The sequence below is a fragment of the Nothobranchius furzeri genome, chromosome 17 (genome assembly GCF_043380555.1).
Source record: "Nothobranchius furzeri strain GRZ-AD chromosome 17, NfurGRZ-RIMD1, whole genome shotgun sequence".
Lineage (NCBI taxonomy): Eukaryota > Metazoa > Chordata > Actinopteri > Cyprinodontiformes > Nothobranchiidae > Nothobranchius > Nothobranchius furzeri.
In genome coordinates, this window is record NC_091757.1 from 32,027,749 (window position 1) to 32,043,464 (window position 15,716).

Consider the following 15,716-nt stretch of genomic DNA (forward strand, 5'->3'; position numbering starts at 1 on the left):
AAGTCTACTTAATCAATGATCATCCATGATGAAGTAAAAGTAGCTCCCTTCCCTCCATTAGGATGTTGTCTGAGTGTCCTCTGCGCAAGGTTCCTCTTGTTTCCTCTCCCTAGGTTCCATTAAGTGTTTAATCAGGGCATTTTCATGCTTGACTATAATCAGATGATCCAATTTCTCCCTCCGATCTAGTCAGTATGAATAAATCACAGCTAATTAAAGTTAAATGTCAGCACCCATTCAGGGCTTTGCTGAGCACACAATCTGGCATGAAATAATTATGTTTCAATTGTGCTGTGAGGAGAGATCGTGGCCTCCCTGTCACCGGGTTGTTCTAGTTGGGCTTCCTGTTCTTTCAGGGGATAAGAGAAATCACAGTAAAGCCCTCTGAACTCGGCCATGTTGTCGTTACTATTAATCAGGGGTCTTTTCAACACAGAACAAGCTTTTTTTCTCAACATTCCTCTGAACGACTTTTCATACTTTCGTTCTTTGAAAATGAAGCGCAGTAATTGCGTGCTTTTGTAGCAGGAAGAGGAAACTGGCAGAAAATGCATCATCTCAACATCTTTCACCCACAAAGAACCTTAAACGTCTTCATGAATGTTAATGAACAAGACAATACAATTAGTGAATTCCTGCTTCTTGAAGAATTAAAGCAAAAAAAAGATGAAAAAAAAGAAACCGAGTTTGAGGAAACGTTTGTGCAGGAATATAAAAATTACCACAAAGTTGCTGCTGGTGAAAATCATGCTAAGCTCATCCCATGCACCGACTTATCAGAGACAGACAGTGTTCACATGTGCACAGAGAAAGAGAGAAGACGGCTCAATGGTCTTTTTAAATCTGCAGCTTCGATGCAGAGATACTTCAGTCAAAAGGCTTGCTCGCGTTTCAATTAAAAGAGCACCATGGGCATTCTGGAAAAAAAATGAGATGAGCTGGAAGCTGCCATCAAGCCAGCGAGAACTCAACAAGCCGAACACTAATGGAATATCCAGTCCCCATTAACAGCCTGCTTAATCTTTCAGGGACCCTAACACCCGTAAAAAGCCCAATAAAAAGGCAGTGCAGAGCTTTAATTTTTATTTATTTTTTTTGTTGAGCTCTCTCTCCCTTACTCTCTGCATTTATGGGAGGACTGGGGCTAGCTAAGGTGTCACGATTTTCAAATGAATTCCAGGGTCCAGGCGTGTATAGACCTCCCGATTTATGGAGGTCTGGGATTCAGATTAAACTGTCAGGCTCTTTCTCGCTGCAGGCAAAAATGAGAGGAAAAAAACCGGACTCGAGGCAAAGACAGAGAGACAGGCACAAACAGAGGCGAAGAAGCAAATTTCCACAGTCGAAATGTCGCTGCTGGGTGATGTTGCCATGGCAACTGGTTTTCTCAGACACAATGCAAGGCGAATGATTCTAAAGAAAATCTCACCACAACCACAAGGAGATGGAAGGGGGCTTCTGGTATTCATGCTGCTGCAGCAGGGTTGTTTTAATGATGATGCTAATGGGCTCTAATGGAGGCAGGGAGGCATCAGCTCAGACCCCTCATTAAAATCAGCCCAACAGACTCACACACCAGCATATGAAGACACCAAACCATGAACACACACAAAGTTTTCAGCTTTGGCACATTTAGGCACTAAACAAATGGATCCCAGACATCTTCGCTGTAGCGACATGCAGCACAAAATTAAAAAGACAAACAAACACATTAATGCAACATTTCCTTTGCTTTGACACAGTTTTTATGTAAACATAAATACAAAACAATCCACAACAGCTGCTACAAAAACACTTTTAGCATAAACAATCTATGACCGATATGAAAACCTGGGCCGATATCGCTATCCGACATTAATATCACTGTTATGGCCGAAAACTTATATTTGCTGACATGATACTATATATATGTACATATGTGTATATATATACACACACACATATATATATATATATATATATACACACACACACATATATATATATATATATACATACACACACATAGTTCATACATACATATAAGTCCATAAAATGGTAAATGGCCTATATTTGATATAGTGCCTTCTAGAGTCCCAGAACCCCCCAAGGCGCTTTACAACACAGTCATTCACCCATTCACCCGCTGGTGAGGATGAGCTACGATGTAGCCACTGCTGCCCTGGGGTGCACTGACAGAGCTAGATTATGTCCATATATGTCCAGACTGCTGTTTCATTGTGATTTATCAGCAATCATCTCAGGCCTAGTCCACACGTAGCCGGGTTTAAAAAAAAAAAACGAATATCCGCCCCTCCAAAAACTTGCATCCACACCACTTCGTTTTAAGAAAAACTCTGTCCACACGTACCCGGATAAATACGTTGTTAAGGACATGCCAGACCTGTAGGCGGCAGTACTTCCCCCGTTCTTAACCTCGTCCTTCGTCTGTGGTCTTCCGCAAGGAGCAGTAATCCCGCTTGCAAAAACAAACAAGCAGAAAGCGCTTGGACAACTGATAAAACGAGCGCAGCTCTGAGGGCATCCATGCTGTCGGCTAGTGTAAACACAGGTCGCACACGTGATGTCAGCATTTTTTTGTCGTGGAAAGTGACGTTGCTGACTCTAAAACTCCGGTTTTGTCTGTCCACACGCAGACACCCAAAACGGAGAAAACGCAGATCTTCACTTTGGCCGGAGTTTTTAAAAAGAGAAGTTTTCGTGTGAAAAAACTCCGTTTTCGTGTGGATGACAGGCCAAAACGTAGACAAATATCTACGTTTTGGCAGATCCCCGGCTACGTGTGGACAGGGCCTCGGAGTTTGAACTTTCCTGCGGTGGGGATGATAGAAATGCCTCCATGACTGCACCAACGTGTGCCATCCTCATGTCTCAAAACCACAGAGCCGTCAACTCAAGTTTCAAGCCTTTCAGCAACCAGCCAAATGTGACATGGCTTTGTTCTTGTTGTCAGGACATGGAATACACCTCGCCTGCTATCACCTGCTGAGTAAAACAGTAGGAAAGCCACAGGCAGTCATGTGAAACAAATGCCATATGAATGTGTGTGCAAAAAAAATATGCTGTTGTGAAGCCATGCCCGCAAACCTGAGCAGATGGTGTAAGTGAGTCGGGCAGGTTGGAGGGCAGCCCGATGGTGGGGGTGGATCCCCTCGCCCGTTAGCTGGGTTTACACATGGGGGGACCGGGATAGTCCCGAGGGGGGTGTTGGCAGATCTGCTCACCAGATGACATCTCATCTCAGTATTGATTTTTTTTATAGTGGTTCCTGTGGCCCTGCTTACTGTGGGGAATAGAGATTTGCCCTGGGCGCACTTGCCTTGGTTTGCTGTGGTACGAGTGTGTAAGTAAGAGAGGAGGTGGTTGGGGTGGGGGTGATGGGGACTAAGGTAGCAGACGGACAACAAGCTGCAGGGATTTGCTGGTTGTGACTGATGTGTCCAGCGGGGATCTGGGGTGATCACAGTGTCACCACACAGCTGTTCCTGCCGTCCATATCCTTGGCATGTGACCCTGTTTGTCCCTGTGGAACATCTGGAGTGCTGGCACTGATTCAGTCCTATGCCGACTTCATGCCAGACGGCCCGGATTAAAATAGTTTAGACCAGTGTGACATGGCTTGACCCTAAACTGGACAAGAATGGATGGGAAAGCGTGGCTTCTCCCTATGAAGGTGCCCACTCTGCAGCCTTATTACAGACAAGAATGGTCATAAAAGGCTTGCGTTTGTAAAACCAACCCTGTTAAAATGAGATCCTTTGAAGCTTTTTAGGACAATTTACTTTAAACACACACCTGGCGACCAGCAACAGACCTGACGACCTCGTGAATGAAAGCAGGACTGTAGAAAAAAGCCTGGCCCCCACCTAAAACCCGCAGTAGCCTAATGCTGCACATGCAAATATGTGTGTTACATAAATTACCTGCTCAGAGCAGACAGCTGGCCCAGTGAACACAACAACCAGGGAGACAGAACCTGTATGCAAATGGCCTTTTAAGATTAGATACAAGAATATGGAAATTCTTCTTACGACAAAGGGATGCTGTGGTATGAGATAAGCTTAAGGCTACTGGGCGTTCTCATTTACAAGGCAAACACTGCGGTTCACTCCCTTCATGGCTTTGCCAAAGTATAAACAGCCAGTGCACTGATAAATGACACGAACGGACAGATATTTAAATAAAGGAGTATATCTGCGGTTGGGGGGTGCACAGGGTGTGCGAGAATGCAGCTGCCTTGATCTGTCTCCTGCTGGCTCTGGCTGACAGACTATTCTCCTGCTCTTGACGGTTGGGCTCACAATGATTTGGGGTTTGTACCTCTCTAGACAAGCAATCTGCCAAGAGCTAAGGCTTAGCTCACGAGTGAGCGACGGTGGAAGATGGCTAGAACAGATACTGGCAGCAGGCAGGAAACCACAGTTTTGCCAATCAACACTCCACCGCCGTGAGGTATTCAGTCATAAAACAGGCAGGGTGATTTCAACAAAATGATTTTGCAAGGGAGCAACAGAAGGGCTGAGCGGTGTTGACTCACTGTGCTAATAATAAAATCATAGGAAATATTTGCAACGGCTTGCTTTTCCTCACACTATTTAATCTGCCTCAAGCATCTCTAAGCTGGTAAAGAGGGGAGCCAAGGCGATGTTTCTGCAAATCACTCAGAGATGTTAATGGGGGAGTGGGCAAGGGGAAAGCTGGCCAAGACAGCTAGAGAGTGGGGACAGCTGGCACGTTTCAATTATTCCTCTCCGTCTCTTTGCTTCAGCTCACAAAAGAGTTGATGGCACAAGCATGGGGAAGGGTGTTAAGCTGCAACACGTTTACAGTCAAAGCACAGGCATAAATCAAGAACCTAATGTTCATTTCAGAGAGTTGGCAGCTCAAGCTGGGAGATGAATCCGTTTTTCGCCTGCATATCATATCCCAATTCAAACACTCGCCATATGGTGCAACACGCACGTGCCAGTCACCTCTCGTGGCACATATGCTATTGTTGTCGACAGGAGGGAGACGCACGCAGCAAATCTTTAAATTTGTAAGAGGGGCGGGAGAGAGAGAGAGAGAGAGCGAGAGCATGAGGGATGTGGACTCTAAATCCTTTTATGTCATACGTGGTTCAGTAGCACTCCCAAACCAACGTTAAACCACCATTAACCCCCGGCAGTAACGTGTTGCAGCTGAATAGGACGCCTCCAAACGCACACTCCCTTCCCAATATGGCCCCTCCCCCGAGCTGTTGGCAGCAGAGCTCTGGGACGGCTATCAGTCTCAGCGTCTTATGGCCACAGCTGGGTCGTCTAAGGTCAGAGCTACTGGGCTCCACATAATAAAAGGGCGGACATCTTGGAACTTTCAACAGAAAGGCTCAAGTCTAATGACTCCTGACACAGGCCACCCTGCCAGTCTGGAATTTGACCTCTTTCACTGTCAGTGACCCTTTACCAGCCCCTGTGACCCTTTTATACTCGGAAGCCACTGTGGACAGACAGCCAGCATGCAGGGAAAGAGAAGGGGCTCACAGAGGAATCCTAAACCAAAAACAGGAAGGGCCTTCAGGAGTTATTTGTGCCATGCTGCAAGCAGTAGCCTTATCATTTTATTAATTAGCATGACAAGCCTGCCTGATGGACTTGAACGCCACAGCAGCAGCTGTCTCAATTGATTACGGCGGTGGACATGGTGCTGCAATTATCGAGCTGACTGGAGACAACGCCTGCCACTTCTAATAAAGGACTTAACTCCTGGATCCCACATCACAGCACAGTGGGAGGACAGCAGCAGCCTCCCTGCGTCTATACCTTTAAGACCTTTTCAGAATCTCTCCACGGGCTGCCGTGCAGCTCAGTGTGGGCTGTAGCTCCTGAGCAGCGTGTCAGCTTTACTTAAGCTCGCAGAACGCCTGAACAGTATCACTTTGGTGCCCCACAGGAAAGCATCCTCTATTAGCCCACCAGCTGGCTCACAATCCACAGAGATGGAAAGAAAAAGAGATAGAAATACAAGAAAATGGAGGAAAGAACATAAGACATAAAGACGGAGAGCTTTTTTTTTTCCTCCCCAAGAAACTTCGAGTCCAAGCAGATATGGAGTGAGTGAGCATTCAGCAACGCAAACAGAGGAACTGCTTTCCACCCTCATTTCATGTATGAACATGCACAAAGCCTGCATGCCTCTAAGTGGAAATAATATTATCTTTCAGTGCGGTACTGATTACTTCTCAATGGGATGGAAATGGTTGGGTGAAAATCCTTCAACAAATCTTAAGTGGCATGGCAGCAGGCTGAAAGAGCCAGCGTGTTTTTCTTTTCCTCCTCCTCCATCTCAATTTTCACCTCCTAGCTCAAAGCAAAGCAACAATTGGAGGCTGACAGCTCCTAACCATTCACCATACCTCATTGACTGTTTTGACATTTGCAGCCGTTACGGTTGGCTGCAAAGAACGGGGTAGAACAAACATCTTGGCCGACATATCACATTTCTTCAAGTGCTTGGGTTTATCGGTATGCTGCGGGTTGCTCTGAGACGTATGAGCTACTTTCTGGTGCAAATAAAAACAACATTTGTCATAATGCAAACAAAAAATAAATAAATCTCTCTAACTGCCAAGCGTGTGAGGTTGCTCGCTTGTCAGATGGTGAGTGTCTACAGGTGGCAACAATCTCCACATCAACCTGAAAGCTAGATCATCCATCAGCCTCAGCAGCTCTTTGTCTGGTTGTTTATACGGGTCAGGGCTCACCACGCCGATCAAAGCCCGCGTCCATTTTCTCATCACTAACCCTTCACAGGGCACTCAATGAATTATTTTAATTTCTAAAATTTCAACCCCAGGATGTTATCGTATTCCATAACCAAAGTGTGTTTCTGCTGTTACAGTTTTCAAATATATTTATTTTCATGCAGAAAATCAGAGAAAACACACTGATCAAATATGAGCGTTGGCCCTGTTCTGGTTAAACAAATCCCAAAATAAAACACACGAACAAGTTAAATAAACATTATTTTTGAATAATCTAGATAATTTTACAACATTTTATGACAAAAATACAGAATATATATCAATTATTAGTATATTTTTATAAAAACATATTATTGCGGAATATTTTTCAAAAGTTATTGAACTATAGATACTATTTTTGATCAAATATAGATTATTAGAGTATTTTAGAATATTTTATATTTCAGCATCTGCCTCATTATCATCTTCTACCTGTTCATCATCATCACTGATGACGAGATTGGTTGGTGCAATAACTGTCCTCCATTTCCCAGAGAAAACATAGATTAAAACTACAAAATGTATTCAGTATGATAAATGCCATTTTTACTGTTACCATGGATATTCAGACAACGTCTAGAAAACAACAGATTTTACTAGAAAATATTCATAATTTCAATTTGTTCAGGGCGCATGTACAAATATGGCAGATTAGATTTTCATGCTAAGATTTCACCAACTTCATTGAGTTTAACATTTACAACACACGTATCTTTATTTAGCACAACTAGTCAACCGTGTGATGTGAGAGTTTCATAAACCTAGCATTGTTAGTTTTAGAGAACTGACCGTAAACATGAGAGGAGACGAGGCGTTTTCTGGCTCGGCAGACACACCAGTGTTTGGCGAGTTATAGCCTCGCACTCATCGGTGGAATGACGCCATGACGCAAACGGCGACTAGCTTGATTTCTGATAACTGTTTGGGTGAAATGCCGTAATTGTAAGAGTTTGTGAAAAGGCACAGCAACATCATTTATGAAGTGAGTGAAAGTGTCTAAATATGGACGTTGGCCCTTTAAAGGGTTAAAAAACCTTTTAATGTAGCAAACTTCAGCATCCAGAGATTTCCATTTAATAAATGAATCATTTTTATTGTGCATCTGAACCCATGAATGTGTTCTAATTAAATAACAAGACATAGTTCAACTTATGCCCCTCATATCAACTCCAGCCCCTACAGTTTTCCAATGATTGAAGCCAACCACATTTAGAATGCTGAGATCACCTAAATCTCTACTCTTAACATAAGGTAATGTAAAATTTCCACTCAGGAAGTGTGATTGTAGTAAATTCCTGATATCTCTGCCGTCTATGAGCCAGAAGGTGAACTCCCACTGTGCATTACGGCATTTTGCTTTAAGTTTCACGTATCTACAAGGCCCAGGGGAAATATTTTTGTCCAGTATGGAACCAATAATGCAATCAATGTCACTTCTATAGGGGATCTAACTGGAGCTGCTGCTGTGTAATTAGGCTTCCAGCAGCTGTTCAGCACCAGACTAGATCCAATGGCTTCATGCCAAAACAACTGCTCTTGTTTATTAGCTACAAGTTTTCCTCAGCAGCAGCCAGAGCTCAAACTTATAGTTCTAGTCTGTTTTCTTTATTTTTTTTTCATGTGGATTGAAAAATAACACGTCAAGACTGATGACACACTTGGAGGGCTGAGGTAGAGCACTTTGAGGAAAAAAAAAGCTCTCCTACAAAACAAACAAGAGCTCTGCTCCTCACCCCACAGGAAGGGCGACAATTGGAGGGTGTATCAGATTTGCAAACATGCGCTGCCCTTTTTTACAACGTCATTCATCATCCTTGACTGGAGAGAAAGGGCATGACTCAGAAAGAACCAGGAAGGGACCCATACGGGAGGAAGAATGGGCAGAGGGAGGACACTCCATAAGGAGCATTAGGGAAGGAATGATTTGTGTCAAATAAACAAATGAAAGTGTGGCGCACCTATAGTCACCACACACACACACACACACACACACACACACACACACACACACACACACACACACACACACACACACACACACACACACACACACACACGCAGACAGAGAGTATTCTGAAGTATTGTGGCTTCCTTGAACCCCGGTGGACGAGGAACATTAACAGGCTGCACATCTTCAGGCGCTGCCATACTTCACTACGGAGCTCCGAGTGTGCCAAGAGAAGATTAGAAGAGACTTGTTTTTGGGTGTGAAAGGAGCGTGTCACGTTGGGGAAATGTGTGAATGCGAGTACGGGAGCGAGTAGGGAGAAGCACTGGGAGCAAAATTGGACTCAGAAATGAGCCAAACCATTAGACAGATGAAATGGATTACAATTAAGACCAAGAGGAAGAAAAAGCATCACAATGCAGGGTGCAAACTGCACGTGACAAAAGCAGTTCTGAAGTACCGACAAGAATCTAAACCAAACCGCCGAGTGTGTGTGTGACTGTTTCACGGGTCCATGAAGAAAGGCGCTCTACGCCACACTAGACTCAGAAAGCCTCCCTCTCCTTTTAGCAGCCAGCACTAAGATTACTGTGAGCAGCTAAAAGGTAAGTGCTGGGAGTGTCACACTTGAGAGTGGGTTTTAAGCACCATAAAGTATCAAGACCCAGATGGCTCATCTTCCCTGAAAAACATGTCCAGTCTGCCTCGGCTTCACCGGCACCTGCTACCAAGACCGGGTCATCGCTGCTACGCCTACGCAGCGGCGCGCTAATAGAGTGCACCACGGCTGATAAGACGCCCCGGGTGTTTCAGCGCCTGCCCCGGACATAACAGTTGATGAGTCAATAAATGTATCATTACTGACAGCAATAGCTATACATTGATTTTCTTCTCCATAAAAGCAGGGGATTTGTGACGGTTTCACCTCAACAGATGGGGGATTTCAGCAGCAAGTGAAAGAGTTTACCGTTTTATTTGGAGAAAAGATAAATGCTAACGGTTTTACCACCTCTCTATATTTAAATGTAATGTTTTGTTTGATTTATTTACATAAAAATCTTACATAAAAATGATTTGGTTTTGTTTAATAAATTTAAATATATCAAGCTGCTACGTAATAATTACAAATGTATTTTATCACAGGGTGACCATGGACGTAATTTTGGGGGGGGAGCAGGGGGGGGCAGGGGGGACATGTCCCCCCACTTTTTCCAAAGTCAAGTTTTGACCCCTGCACTTTTCACCATCCAAAAACAATATTACGCTATATTAAATTGACACTGGTTGAGCTCTAGGACCAAGCAGAAAACAACCGTTTGTGTTGAAGCCTGTGTCCCATTAGAACATACTGTAAAGATACCCCACCCCCGTGTCCCCCCCACTTCTAAAGTGAAAATTACGTCCATGAGGGTAACTAATGCGGATACTCAGCAGTATGAGCAGGTGCGCGGGCTTTGTGACAAATACAGCAGCAAAAAGCTACTTATTACCAATTAATGATGGACAACTGCAAGTCTGCAGAAAGTACAAGAACTAGACAACTAAAAACAACACACCCGATGTCAGCAGATCACCTCCTGCTTTCCACTCCACGGATGCGGGGCGAGCCAGCATTTGTCCATGCGGCCCCCCAGCTGTGGAAAGCACTGCCTATTATTGTAAGGCAGGCTTCCTCTTTGACGGATTTAAATCTCGTTTTTTTTAGTGTTTTTAATTTCTATATTTTTTTTCAGTTTATCTGTTTCAATTTTGCTGTTTTATCCTTGTTTTTAGTTTGTTGGATTTGCCTGTGCAGCGCTTTGAACAGCTCTCATGCCATATTTGAAATGTGCCATACAAATGAAATGGTATGGTTTATTTTCTCTGATGAGTCGTATTTCCAATGTTTTGGACATCTGGAAAATCTTTTGTCTGAAGAAGAAAAGGTTAGTGCTACCATGGCTCAAGTGTGAACAGAGAAGCATTTGGACAGAATCCATGTGTGGTATGTCGTCTGATCCAGAGGAGATGGCTTACTCACAATTATACCAAGAACACTCACTTCCTTGTTTAAACATTAATACACCCACCATCCAAGAGCAACTTCCTACAACATTCCAGGCATAATCTGGTGATCCGTGTATTTTCCAGTACAACGAAGAACTATGTGACAAAGCGGCTCAAAGATCAGAACATTAAAATTTTGGAACAGTGATCAGGACATTCCCAAGATCACAATAAACCGGTGACCAATTCTGTGGGAAAGTCAAAAGTTCTTTTTCAACTTGGCAGGAAAAAAAGCAAAATTGTGAAGACGTGTCAACATGGCACATCTTCACTTCATCTTCAAGTATTTTCAAAAACAAAACTTCTGAAATGTTTAATAAAAGTTTAAATTTGTCTTTAGCAACACACAAACACTAAAACATAAACCTGTAGACGTAACAAAACTCCAAACTGACCTCGCTGCCAAAATGTATGACCATCACTGTGAAGGCAAACATCAGCTAGACTACTCATCAATCAGCCCTGCTTAATAGTGCTGTTATTGCTCTGCACACTTTTCTCCATGGGTTGTGTGACACTGGAACAATTTCCTTCCAAAGCAAACAGCAGTGAAATCCCAGAACTGCTGCTCGGCCCTCAACACAGCGGTCCTAACCCAACAGCCAGGGAGGCTGGAGCCAATGCTCGGCTGAAAGGGGTATTACAGTCAGTCAGAGGCCATTAGGGGCCCCACCAACACGGCCCAGGGCAGGGAATTCGCTAGTAGCCAAAAACAACAGCCAAACAGATGACCGCCTCAGTGTTGGAGAAGACCACACTGTGCACGCTCCTTTTTGCTTTAACCACCACTGATGCAGCCGAAACGTAGGTCCTTCTGTCCAAATGAATTATCAGCTGTGTGTTAAACACTGAGACGATTAATGGCACTCGCGCCCACTGAAATCCACAACCAAACACCAGCCCTTTCTCAGGAGTGTGTGTCAGGTCGCGTTTTCCCCCATGTGCTAAGGTCATGACTAATAACTAACCTCTGCTGCAAAACGCTCCAGCGCTAGCCCCGGTCATCCCCGGTACTCTGAACCAGACCTGAGGTACTGCGTGGTATGGTCACACCAAACAAAGACCATGGAGCCATGGACGTAATTTTCCCTATAGAAGTGGGGGGGGGGACATGGAGGGGGGGGGGGGGGGTATCTTTACAGGATGCTCTAATGGGAAACAGGCTTCAACACAAACGGTTGTTTTCCACTTGGTCCTAGAGCTCAACCAGTGTCAATTTAATATAGCGTAATATTGTTTTTGGATGGTAAAAAGTGCAGGGGTCAAAACTTGACTTTGGAAAAAGTGGGGGGGACATGTCCCCCCTGTCCCCCCCCCCCCAAAATTACGTCCATGCATGGAGCATTCTTCACAGGGCAGATTGACATCTCTCTTTTATTTGGAATCTTGTTTGGTGAGTCTGTCTGCTTTCTCCCCTGCATACTCTGGCAAATACTTCTGATATTTGGACGTCCTTGTCTGTCACGGAATCCAGAGCATTTTACATCCGTTCTGTTCCTGGCGGCAGTGTTTCCATCTTCATAAGCCTCTGTAAACTGCTTCCCTAAACGTCCAATCCATTACAAGCATGTTTGTAATATCCATCTAGGCTGACGACTGTCCGCTAGCCAGCGATTGTACGTTATCCAAGCACCGTGTTTGGCCAGATTCACCTACCATCTGGCTTTGTGAGTGAGCGTTACAGCCTCATCTGCAAACAACATTGGCTGCAAACCTCTCAACATAAATGAGCTTAAAAAAAGCACATAGCGAAGAACTGGGGCGTTCAAACAGAAGCGGAGTGAGGGAAGAATGCGGCAGTCTTGTTGGCAAAAGGACTAAAGCTGGGAATAAAGGATTAAAGACAAGAAAACCTGCAAGTGATGACAGGCGTCACGCTTTACATCTGAGGCCTGACGGCAGCGATAAGACTTGTGTTTTCTCCTAAGTAAACAATGAAAACACCTTCCAACGCGTGGCTGGCTACATTCGTACTGGAGGAGGAGGAAGATTAAGATTAGATGTGAGGAGAGATGCTGCTCTACTTTTTCCTTGTAAATTCTTGTTAAAAGTGAATAAATTTACAGTTATTTTATGAAAAATTAATCGAGACTGCGTTGATGTGGAGGTTAGTCAGTAAATGAAAACAGCTGCATGCGATCCATGTGGGACTCCACACCCTAAAGGACAATTTAGTACAATGAGGCCATGAAAACGATGCAATAAAGCTGCATTTTAACACCAAACTTAAGGACCTACAAAGTGAATGAAAACATGATCTGATATGCTGAGAAGGCTTTTGTACACGTGCCCCCGGCAATCTGTTCTAAATGTCCATTTGAGCCTTTAGCAATTTTATAATTGCTCCCTCCTTACAGCTAAAGCTGGATCCATATTCAGTCAATGACCAGAGAGCCACACAAAGGAGCCTTAGCCTGCAGACCACAATGCGACTCCAGCTTTCTGTCACCATATCTGATCTCCACCTTTGGGCTCACTGACACACACGCCAGACGTGCAGTGAACGGACAGGTAACAGGAAACATCCACGTGAAACATTAGAGAAACGCGTCGACGTGTTTCTGTTTCAAGGCTGAAACTCAATCAGCAGTGACCAAATGTTCTAAAGGAAGCAAATTAATATTTGATGCACCCTAGAGACTTTGCACATGCCAAGCATGTTTCTAATGGACATAATGGAGCTGTAAAGGAGGCTCGGAGTGCACAAGAGGCTAGTGTGAAATATCAGCAATTACTTTACAAGCCGGCTAATTGCAGGACACAGAAAACCCGGACTGCTGCAGAAAAACAGGCAGCTCGTAAAAACCTCGACATCCCTTTCTGAGCCAGACGGCTCTTTCCACTCAGCTTTCAGACGTCCGCATCACAGACCGCTTGTGTGTAAATTGGCTTGGTTCCGTTTGACTGTTTGCCCCCGAACATAAATAGTACATGACGAGGTCATTTCGATTTTAAAAGCTATAAATATTGAAGAAGGATTAAAATAATTTATGGGACAATGCGTTGTCACAAGGTGTGTGTGAGTTTGTGTGTGTGCTGGAGCATTTTATGTCCTCTCGCCTCTCTTCTGTGGCGTATGTTGAACGATGGGAAAGGCTGGGCATTCTGTAATTGCTTTTTCTGTCCCTGAGGCAGGTCTTCCTGCTTTAAATCAAAAAAGGCAATCTCTGTCAGTAATAGCTCAATTAATAATTAAACACGTGTCTTATCTCTGCTGAGCTCCCCGTATTTATTTCCATCTTTCGGACAAGGATGGCTGCACAAACAGCATTAGCACCATCAATAAAAGGAGCTTAATATCAGCTCTTTTCCTTCAAAAACAAATCACTCAGTTCATAAGCAGTTTTATAGTTCTAAACAGTAATGACCTCAAGACTAATGAAGAAACAAGCTGCCTTGGTTTTCCAAAACCTCAGCTAGCTCGTCTGCTTTTTTGTTAACTGCAAAGAGTTTGTATCTTTTAAATATTTAAGACAAATAATGAAAAACATGAACTGCTGTTCGGCGCATTAAAAAGAGATGTTGAGTTAGGCGTGAAGGGAGGATTTCTTTTATGCACGCGAAGCTCCCAAACCAAGGCGGCTTTGTGCATGCTTGTGATGCATCTGACACGCCGAGCCTCAGAAACGCACATCTTCAGCCAAGTTCTACGTCAAAACAGGATCTTTGTTCTTTCTGATTTAAAAACAAAGTCCTGTCGGGCATTTACCAAAGAAATCACAGCGGGTACCCAGAGCTAATGAGGATGTTTTCATCAGTGATGGCTACTTCTGACACTAGAATTCGAATCTATGTTCTGCAGTCAGCCACACTCCAGCTACCTGCACTCTATCCTGATTTAATGGTAGCGCAAAGCTTGGTTAGAGGGTCAACCTACATTCATTATTTAATGGGCAAGAGGCTGCAAACAGTCAGCCTGGCCACGGAGGTTGGTGATACATTACTCTGACCTGGCCAGAGGAGAGCTGCCGGGCCGAATACAAACATGCTCTCTCATCTACTTCACTATGTCAGAGCTGCCCTCGATCCCCCTGCCCCTGACCTCACTGCTCCCTCTCCAATCACCTTCCTGCCTCGCTCCTCTATTCAGAATCAGGTGAGGCTGGGATTCATCCTAATGTAAGCTTCCATGGCAGCGACAGCCATATAATTCTGAGCTGCAATGGAGGGAAAGGAGGAGGAGACCATACTCTTTTTATTGACATGCAGCAAACAGCAGCAGTGGAACAAAGGCCACTCAGCACCTATTGAGAGAAAGAGCCTGCAGACAGGGTGGTTGATTAGCGATTCGACACAGAGACCCTGGACTGTGCAGCACATAATGAGAGCTTAGGGAACAAGCCATGAGCCGGTGGGGGATGGAGGTACAGTGGAGGCGGGCTGATGATAGAGAGAGGGGGGGTTAACATAAGAAACTGATTTCCTACCAAAGCTTATGCACATATGAGAAAAATAAGCAAGTGTACGGGCAGATACTTAATCCTTAAGCTACAGCACTGGTAATGTGTTTATATATAAACAACAGTAAGTGGGATAAGCCCTAAATCCACTGCCAAGCTAAATGGTTTATGCATTATTTTTTTGGTTTGTTTACTTCAATGTCAATTAGGCAAATTTGTCTGACTTCGCCAATGAGGAGGAGACCCGGAGCAGGGGACACTCATGTCCAAAAGCTTCTAGCTCCTTTAGCACCACAGTAACCTCATCTTCACCTTTTGCTTGGCCTCTGAGAAACATTAAGTGTGTCAGATGTGCACCATGGCAGATGTGTGTGCTTTCTTTCCTCTGCTCCGTCTGCACGCTCTCCTCTTCCTTTGTTCCACTGGTCTAATCCAGTATGTGTGGGCCGGTAAGTTTAATGGAAACAATTTATTAAGTCCGGCTTAAAATGCCATCTGCAGCTAAGCCTCCCAAAGCCGCTAAGCTCCTAGTTTCGCCCTG

At 44.3% G+C, this 15,716-nt stretch overlaps 1 protein-coding gene across 8 annotated transcripts in view; it reads right to left on the bottom strand.

The window, feature by feature from the left end:
- fbrsl1 (fibrosin-like 1) overlaps nucleotides 1-15,716 on the bottom strand; it is a 356,228-nt gene that overhangs the window by 16,937 nt on the left and 323,575 nt on the right. The window lies entirely within an intron of this gene.